The sequence below is a fragment of the Larimichthys crocea genome, chromosome XV (assembly GCF_000972845.2).
Source record: "Larimichthys crocea isolate SSNF chromosome XV, L_crocea_2.0, whole genome shotgun sequence".
In the NCBI taxonomy this organism is placed as follows: domain Eukaryota; kingdom Metazoa; phylum Chordata; class Actinopteri; family Sciaenidae; genus Larimichthys; species Larimichthys crocea.
Genome location: NC_040025.1, coordinates 14846980 through 14857050, shown reverse-complemented (window position 1 = coordinate 14857050; position 10071 = coordinate 14846980).

Below are 10071 nucleotides of genomic sequence, written 5' to 3'. Positions count from 1 at the left end.
CTTTCTTCTCCACGCTACATGCGCTACCTTCACCCGACCCCACCCTGTCCACTAGCTTCAACCAAAATCCGTGGATCATTTTTATTTTTTTATCTTTCGCCATTTTTCCTGTCTTACTCAGTTACCTACTACGTACTGTACCCACAATGTCCACTAGTAGTCACTAGTACACGGCAACCTTTCATGACCTTACTATACTACTAGTGTGGGCCAGAATGTCTACTAGTACTACTATAACAGACAAAATGTCTACTAGTTAGCACTAGTGAGACATTCACGATCTTACTAGTACCACTAGTAAAGGGCAACATGTCTACTAGTAGTCTAGTAACAGCCAAAATGTTACTAGTGACTATAAGCCAGATGTTACTAGTAGCACTAGTAAGTGGCAAAATATCCACTAGTAGCACTAGTTGGGGACTTTTGCACCTTACTAGTACTACTAGTAACATCAAAAATGCTCACTAGTGTTACTAGTGACAGATATTTTTTCTTACTAGTGTGACTAGTAGAACAAAGTTTGTCTTACTAGTGAGCCTCCAAACCCAACATGTAAGGAGTTTGGCTGTACTAGTATGACACAATACACTACTAGTGCGCAACTAGCGCGCTACTAGTACGCAAGTGCACACTACTAGTGCGCGACTTCATTCAAATAGTAAGACATTTCTGTAACATGTAAGACATTTCTGCGCACTAGTAGGACAACTCTGGCATACTAGTAGGACAACTATGTCTTACTAGTGAAGCAAAACTGTGCACTAGTTAACATCTGCGCTACTAGTACTACTAGTGAGGATGTTAACTAATAGAATTTTAGTGTCACTAGTAGTACTAGTAGCACACAGTTGTCAACTAGTGCACAGTTTTGCTTCACTGTAAGAAGTTGTCCTACTAGTATGCAAAGTTGTCCTACTAGTGGCAGAAATGTCTTACATGTTATAGAAATGTCTTACTAGTTGAATCAAGTCGCGCACTAGTAGTATGCAATTGCGTACTGTAGCGTGCTAGTTGCGCACTAGTGTGTATTTTGTCCTACTAGTAAGCCAAACTCTTTACATTTGGGTTCGGAGGCTCACTAGTAAGAGAAACTTTGTTGGTAAAAAATGTCTTACTTTTGCTACTAGTGGGCATTTTGGTCCTACTAGTAGGTCCAGAGGCTACTAGTGCGTGACACATGCCTACTGTAGGGCGTAGTAGTGTTACTAGTGCAGCACAGTAGTTTACATGTAGGGTTTGATTGCCACTAGTAGGCCAAAAGTGGCACTAGTAGTGTAAAAAACGTTACTAGTAAGACACCGTCTTTCTCGTCAACTCAGGACGGGTTCCCCCAAAACACAGGGAGCCGAATCACCAGCTTTTTTTACGCGGCTCACTCTTGAATCAGATCACACAGTTACGCGGCTCACTCCTGAACCAGATCGCACACACACACACTATGGAAAGCCGTTTGAGCATTTATTCAATATCCTTGATATCGGACTTAAGGTCCATGTACTAGTAAGTAAGTAAGTAAGACATTTTTTACCAACAAAGTTTCTCTTACTAGTGAGCCTCCGAACCCAACATGTAAAGAGTTTGGCTGTACTAGTATGACAAAATACACTACTAGTGCGCAACTAGCACACTACTAGTACGCAATTGCATACTACTAGTGCGCGACTTGATTCAACTAGTAAGACATTTCTATAACATGTAAGACATTTCTGCCACTAGTAGGACAACTTTGGCATACTAGTAGGACAACTTCTTACTAGTGAAGCAAAACTGTGCACTAGTTGACAACTGTGTGCTACTAGTACTACTAGTGACACTATAAAATTCTATTAGTTAACATCCTCACTAGTAGTACTAGTAGCGCAGATGTTAACTAGTGCACAGTTTTGCTTCACTAGTAAGACATAGTTGTCCTACTAGTATGCCAGAGTTGTCCTACTAGTGCGCAGAAATGTCTTACATGTTACAGAAATGTCTTACTATTTGAATGAAGTCGCGCACTAGTAGTGTGCACTTGCGTACTAGTAGCGTATTGTGTCATACTAGTACAGCCAAACTCCTTACATGTTGGGTTTGGAGGCTCACTAGTAAGACAAACTTTCTTCTACTAGTCACACTAGTAAGAAAAAATATCTGTCACTAGTAACACTAGTGAGCATTTTTGATGTTACTAGTAGTACCAGTAAGGTGCAAAAGTCCCCAACTAGTGCTACTAGTGGATATTTTGCCACTTACTAGTGCTACTAGTACACATCTTGGCCCTTACTAGTGCTACTAGTAAACATTTTGGCTGTTACTAGTACTACTAGTAGACATGTTGCCCTTTACTAGTGGTACTAGTAAGATCGTGAATGTCTCACTAGTGCTACTAGTAGACATTTTGTCTGTTACTAGTAGTACTAGTAGACATTCTGGCCCACACTAGTAGTACTAGTAAGGTCATAAATGCTGTACTAGTACTACTAGTGGACAGTTTGGTACATACTAGTAGTACTAGTAACATCAAAATAGTTTCACTTGTGTTACTAGTGGACATTCTAGCCATTACTTGTGTGCATGTATGCTGCAAGATGCAGCCACTAGTAGTACTAGTGGACTGCATGCAAATGAAGAAGGTGGGACATGGATTTTGATTGGTGAATGTTCAAACTGTGTGCTTGAGGTCTTAAAGGGGCAGCTCTGAATACTAGTAGTACTAGTGAGGTCAAAAATGCCTAACTATTATAGTTCTACTAGTGCGCAAAATCGTCTTACTAGTGAGGACAAAAAGCTTACTAGTACATAGACCTTAAGTCCGATATCAAGGATATTGAATAAATGCTCAAACGGCTTTCCATACGCCCACTTGAGTGGCCACAGGTAAACCAGCTCATTCATCAGCACGAAAGGAAAAAGGGGCAGAACCTAGAGTGGAGGAGGAGAGGAGAAAAAGAAGAACACAAACAATAACACAGGCCAACGGTCGTAACAGGGTCGTGCACAGTTTACCAGTTATCTGCCCTGACACAGATCCAACTTTTTTGAGATGAGTGGATTATTATTTGTGTGAACATTAAAATATGGATCTACAGTTGCATGCTGAAGAACATTGTGTAGAGGAGGTGCGCATGTGTTTATGACATTTTATGGATCATACCTAAAAGAAAAACAGGAAGAAAAAAAAAGTCCTGTGGCCAGAAACAATGAATAATTATTTTATGTGGCGCTTTATTTATTAATAAAATCACAATAAATAAAACATTGATTTAAAACGATATGTTCCGAAGATTCGTTCACCGAATTGCCTGATTTGAGCTACGATTGTGCAAAACAACTCACTGAAGTGAAATACGGCCAGTTCACCTCACTAACAACTGAACTGAAAACAGCTCATTAAGGTAAGCCAGTGAGTTCAGAGGTCCTACCCTATTATGCGCAGAACAAATCTTTTTCGCAACATCTAATTATTAAATGAAATATCTGGTACTACTTCTTTCTTTAAAAACTTTAAGATTCGAGAGAGGGGCAGGTTTTATGCGACTCAGCAATGTCTGTGACATTACTTATGTTTACTGTGTATGTTCAGTGACAAATCACTGACCATGCACTATTCCACACAGTGACTATCACCTGGCCTAATCACTACTACACCTGCGTCCCAGCATTCAGTCTATCTGCACAGGATAAAAGACCAGCTCAACCTCCCAGATGCTGACATATTGCTCAGTCGGCCTTGTGCTAACTGCTAGTTGGAGCTCCCTGAGCTTCAGGAACTCGGCTGTCATCTCTGTCTTGTCGCATCACCTATTTCTGGACTTCTGCCACCACAAATCCTGCGCCATTTTTCATCACTCAGAGTCTGGAACATGGCTACTAGTTTTAAACATTGGGTGTGTGCACTGTATGCAGAAATGTTAAATGTTGAATCATTTTGGGTATTTACTGTCTTGAACACATCCCAATCCTTCACTTATGTACTCTTATTAGCTATCAATTGATTGTTTCAGAATGTGATTCAGTTGTGTTCATTCACACAAAAGATTCATTTCCTTCTTTTGTATGAAATGTTCACAAATGACACATTTACTCTTGATACTGTTCCCTTGCAGAATTTAGCAGTAATCATTTTCACATCTACTGAATAATATGGCTTTAGAAAAGGTCTTAAAGTCTGAATGCAAGAGGGAATGTTGTCAGGCAGATTTGTGGTGTGGTCAACTTCATGCTGCAGCCACAAAGACAGAAAGGTCTAGAGTTCATTTAGGAATAGGCCAACTACAAGTACAGGTCATTTGAATTCCCTTCTGTTCAACCCTTTCCTTATCATCATTACATCTGTTTGTTTTAATTCTGTGGCTCTCTATTTCAGATTATACTATATGGGTAACTCTAGATGCTCCGATAAGGTCCTTGAACTGGGTCAGACAGAAACATGAACCTGTTTTGTTTTATAGGGGCCATGCCCCAGTAATGACCCAGGTCAACAAGTCATTTTCTGGGTAGATCGCCGACCATTTTTTTATTGACTATGAAAACATTTTGATTCACACACTTTTTTTTTTTATGCCAATTAGTACATGTTCAGTAATGTACCATGGCTGTTACTTGGGAAGTTGCATACAGTTGCATATATTATCAGCCATATAAGCAGTGCACAGAAACACTGACAAACGATTTCTGTGAAAAGTTCTCATACATCTGATCTGCATGGAGCTGTTTTCATGTGAAATGTGATCTGAACTAGATGATGTGTTTAATTTAATGCTTTATTGTTTGTTGTTTGTTTTTATAGTGTGACACAGTGTTGACGTTTGACTTACTTGCTTACATGAAATATTAATGAGAAAGACTAACAAAAACATGGGGGGAGAGTAGTCTGAATTGGGTTCTGGAGCTGTGCCCCACCTCATACATCGCACTCATCCGCCAGCCGTGAGCGATTCCAAGTCAGTGAGAGTCACATCCACCAGTGGAGCTGAGAAACTGCGCCACCAGGTTTCTCCTGCGTGAACTGCTCACATTGACCCATTCTTTCTGTTCACTCACTCACCTGCATCAGGTGATACCCTGCGGGGGTAACCATTGGCTCTTGTCTCAGACCTTCCCCGAGGTGATTGGTGGAGTGACAAGCACTCAGCATGTGACCTCTACAATGAGCTTCCACCCACAGGAGGAAACAGGGTGGGCATGATGTATTAATACCACTGCATGTGAACACAGAGCTTTTGTCATGGTGCAACACAAACCAGACATGGTGTTTTTACAGTTTGGCTGTCTGTGACAGAAAACAAAAACATGTACATCAACTCATTTTCCCTTCTTTGTATTTTAGCTATTTCTAGGTGAACAGTGACATGTAATGTGTTTGTTTTTATGTAGAGCAAAAAGAGGAAGAGGCAGAGGAGCAAGTATCCCACCAGGGCTGAAAGTAGGAACAGTGACACTGACAGTAAAACTAATGGACAACATAAGCGTGACGTCACTGCTCCTCTGAATCAGGTTTCTGAATCGGTGGACCTAAAGTCTGCTGAGTGAAGCCTGGTACAAACAAACCATGGAGACTGGTACTTGAACTATGATGTGACTCCCGTCCCATGGCATGCTGGGAAACATTTTAATTGGTCTCTTTCTACATATAAACAAACAACATTTTTGCACATTGGATCATATTTGACTAATCAATTATATTGACTGTATCAATTAATCTAATAATATAATAGAAATTATTTTTGAAATGGGCCATTCTGCATAATGAGGTATATAATCTCAAACTAAGTAACATTTTGACTTTGACTTCCACTGTCAACAACAAGTTTTTACAGTTTTTAATGTCTGAACTACATCATGAGTATAAACCATGCTGTTGATATAAAGATGATAATATTATTTAATCAGAAAAACTAACAAAAATGTGGGGGGAGAGCAGTCTGAATTGGGTTCTGGAGCTATGCCCCACCTCATACATCGCACTCATCCGCCAGCCGTGAGCGATTCCAAGTCAGTGACAGTCACATCCACCAGTAGAGTTTTTCAGCACCACCAGGTTTCTCCTGCGTGAACTGCTCACATTGACCCATTCTTTCTGTTCACTCACTCACCTGCATCAGGTGATACCCTGCGAGGGTAACCATTGGCTCTTGTCTCAGACCTTCCCCGAGGTGATTGGTGGAGTGACGAGCACTCAGCATGTGACCTCTACAATGAGCTTCCACCCACAGGAGGAACCAGGGTGGGCATGATGTATTAATACCACTGCATGTGAACACAGAGCTTTTGTCATGGTGCAACACAAACCAGACATGGTGTTTTTACAGTTTGGCTGTCTGTGACAGAAAACAAAAACATGTACATCAACTCATTTTCCCTTCTTTGTATTTTAGCTATTTCTAGGTGAACAGTGACATGTAATGTGTTTGTTTTTATGTAGAGCAAAGAGAGGAAGGGGCAGAGGAGCAAGTATCCCACCAAGGATAAAAGCAGGAACAGTGACACTGACAGTAAAACTAATGGACAACATAAGCGTGACGTCACTCGCAGGTTTCTGAATCGGTGGACCTAAAGTCCGCTGAGTGAAGCCTGGTACAAACAAATCATGGAGACTGGTACTTGAACTATGATGTGACTCCCGTCCCATGGCATGCTGGGAAACATTTTAATTGGTCTCTTTCTACATATAAACAAACAACATTTTTGCACATTGGATCAATATTTGACATTGTAAATCAAATTAACTAATAATATAAAAGAAATTATTTTGAAATGGCCATTTCTGCATAATGAGGTTATAACTCAAAACTAAAACTTTGAATTGAAGTAACATTTGACTTGACTTCCACTGGTCAACAAAGTTTTTACAGTTTTTATAAGTCTGATAAATCATGAGTATACAACTATGGCTGTTGAATAAAGATGATAATATTATTTAATCAGAAAAACAATGGAAAGTGGGGGAGAGTAGTCTGAATTGGTTCTGGAGAATAGCCTCCACCTCATACATCGCACTTCATCTGCCAGCCGTGAGCGTTTCCAAGTCAGTGAAGAGTCAACATCCTCAGTAGAAGTTTTTTTCAGCACACCATCGGCTTCCCTGCTTGAACTGCTCACATTGACCCATTCTGTCTGTTCACGGTATCACTACACTGCATCAGGGATACCTGCGAGGGTAAAACCATTGGCTCGTGTCTCAACCTTCCCCGAGGTGGATGGTGGGTGCGAGTAGCACACTCACATGTGACCCCTCTACAATGGCTTCCACCCACAGGAGACACCAAAGGTGGGCCATGATGTATTAATCCACTCGATGGGAACACAGAGCTTTTGTCATGGTGCAACACAAACCAGACATGGTGTTTTTACAGTTTGGTGTCTGTCTGACAGACCAACAAAAACATGACATCAACTCATTTTTCCCTTCTTTGTATTTAGGCTATTTCTAGGTGAACAGGTGACATGCCATGTGTTTGTTTTTATGTAGGAGCAAAGAGAGGAAGGGGCAGAGGAGCACAGTATGCCCACCAAGGAAAAAAGCAGGAACAGTGACACTGGACAGTAAACACTAATGGACAACAGAAGCGTGACAATCACTCGCAGGTTTCTGAATCGGTGGACCTAAGTCCCGCTGAGTGAAGCCTGGTCAAAACAAACCATGGAGACTGGTACTTGAACTATGGACGTGGTACTTTTTTTTCCCGTACCCATGGTAGGCTGGGAAACATTTTATTGGTCTCTTTCTACATATAAACAAAAAACATTTTTGCACATGTGGATCATATTTGACTAATCAATTATATTGACCTGTATTCATTATCTATAATATAATAGAAATGATTTTTAATGGCCATTCCTGCATAATAAGGTATATAATCTCAAACTAAAGTAACATTTTGACTTTGACTTCCCCACTGTCAACAACAGTTTTTACAGTTTTATATGTCTGAACTACATCATGAGTATAACACCATGCTGTTGATATAATGACAGATTATTATTTAATTCGAAAACTAACAAAAATGTGGGGGGAGAGTAGTCTGAATTGGGTTCTGGAGCTGTGCCCCACCTCATTACATCGCACTCATCGCCAGCCGTGGAGCTATTCCGAGTCAGGAGAGTCACATCCACAGTAGAGTTTTCAGCACCACCAGGTTTCGCCTGCTTGACTGCTCACATTGACACCATTACTTTCTGTTCACTCACTCACCGCATTCAGGTGATACCCTGGTCGAGGGTAACCCTGGCTCTTGTCTCAGACTTCCCCGAGGTGATTGGTGGAGTGACGAGCACTCAGCATGTGACCTCTACAATGAGCTTCCACCCACAGGAGGAACCAGGGTGGGCATGAATGTAATCACTGATGTGAAACACAGAGCTTTTTTCATGGTGCAACACAACCAACATGGTGTTTACAGTTTGGCTGTCTGACAGAAAACACAAACTGTACATCAATCATTTTCCCTTCTTTGTATTTTAGCTATTTTAGGTGACCAGTGCATGCAATGTGTTTGTTTTTATATGTAGACAAAGGAGGAGGGCAGAGGAGCAAGTTCCCACCAAGGTAAAAAGCAGGCACAGTGAACTGCAGTAAAACTAATGGACAACATAAGCGTGACTCACTCGCAGGTTTCTGAACGGTGGACCTAAATCCGCTGAGTGAAGCCTGGTACAAACAAACCATGGAGACTGGTACTTGAACTTGACTGACCCGTCCCATGGCATGCTGGGAAAATTTTAATGTCTCTTTCTACATATAAACAAAACAACATTTTGCACATGGATCATATTGACATTGTATCAATTAATCTAATAATATACTGAAATTATTTTTGAAATGGGCCATTCTGCATAATGATGGTATATAAATCTCAAACTAAAAACTTTAATTGAAGTACCATTTTGACTTTGACTTCCACTGTCAACAACAAGTTTTTACAGTTTTGTTCTGAACTAAATCATGAGTATTAAACTATGCTGTTGAATAAAGATAATATTATTTAATCGAAAAACTATGGAAATGTGGGGGGAGAGTAGTCTGAATTGGGTTCGGAGTGTGCCCCACCTCATACATCGCACTCATCCGCCAGCCGTGAGCGATTCCAAGTCAGTGAGAGTCACATCCACCGGTAGAGTTTTTTCAGCACCGCCAGGTTTCTCCTGCTGAACTGCTCACGAACCCATTCTTTCGTTCACTCACTCACCTGCATCAGGTGATACCCTGTGAGGGTACAATGGCTCTGTCTCAGACCTTCCCCGAGGTGATGTGGAGTGACGAGCACTCAGCATGTGACCTTACAATGAGCTTCCACCCACAGGAGAAACAGGGTGGGCCATGATGTATTATACCACTGCATGTGAACACAGAGCTTTTGTCTGGTGCAACACAAACCAGACATGGTGTTTTTACAGTTTGGCTGTCTGTGACAGAAAACAAAACATGTACATCAACTCATTTTCCTCTTTGTATTTAGCTATTTCTAGGTGAAACAGTGGACATGTAATGTTTTGTTTTTATGTAGAGCAAAAAGAGAAGAGAGAGGAGCCAGTATCCCACCAGGGCTTGAAAGTAGGAACAGTGACACTGACAGATAACTAATGGACAACATAAGCGTGACGTCACTCGCAGGTTCTGAATCGGTGGACCTAAAGTCCGCTGATGAAGCCTGGTACAAACAAACATGGAGACTGGTACTTGAACTTGACGTGACTCCCGTCCCATGGCTGGGGAAACATTTTAATTGGTCTCTTTCTACCATTAAACAAAACAACATTTTTGACATTGGATCATATTTGACTAATCAATTATATTGACTGTCTCAATTAATCTAATCAATAATAGAATGATTTTTGAAATGGCCATTCTGCATAATGAGTATATAATCTCAAACTAAAACTTTAATTGACGTAACCTTTGACTTTGACTTCCACTGTCACAACAAGTTTTTACAGTTTTTAATGTCTGAATTAATCATGAGTATAAACTAGCTGTTTGTATAAAGATGAAATATTATTTAATCAGAAAAACTAATGAAAATGTGGGGGAGGAGTCGTCTGAATTGGTTTCTGGGCTGTGCCCCACCTCCTACATCGCACTCATCCGCCAGC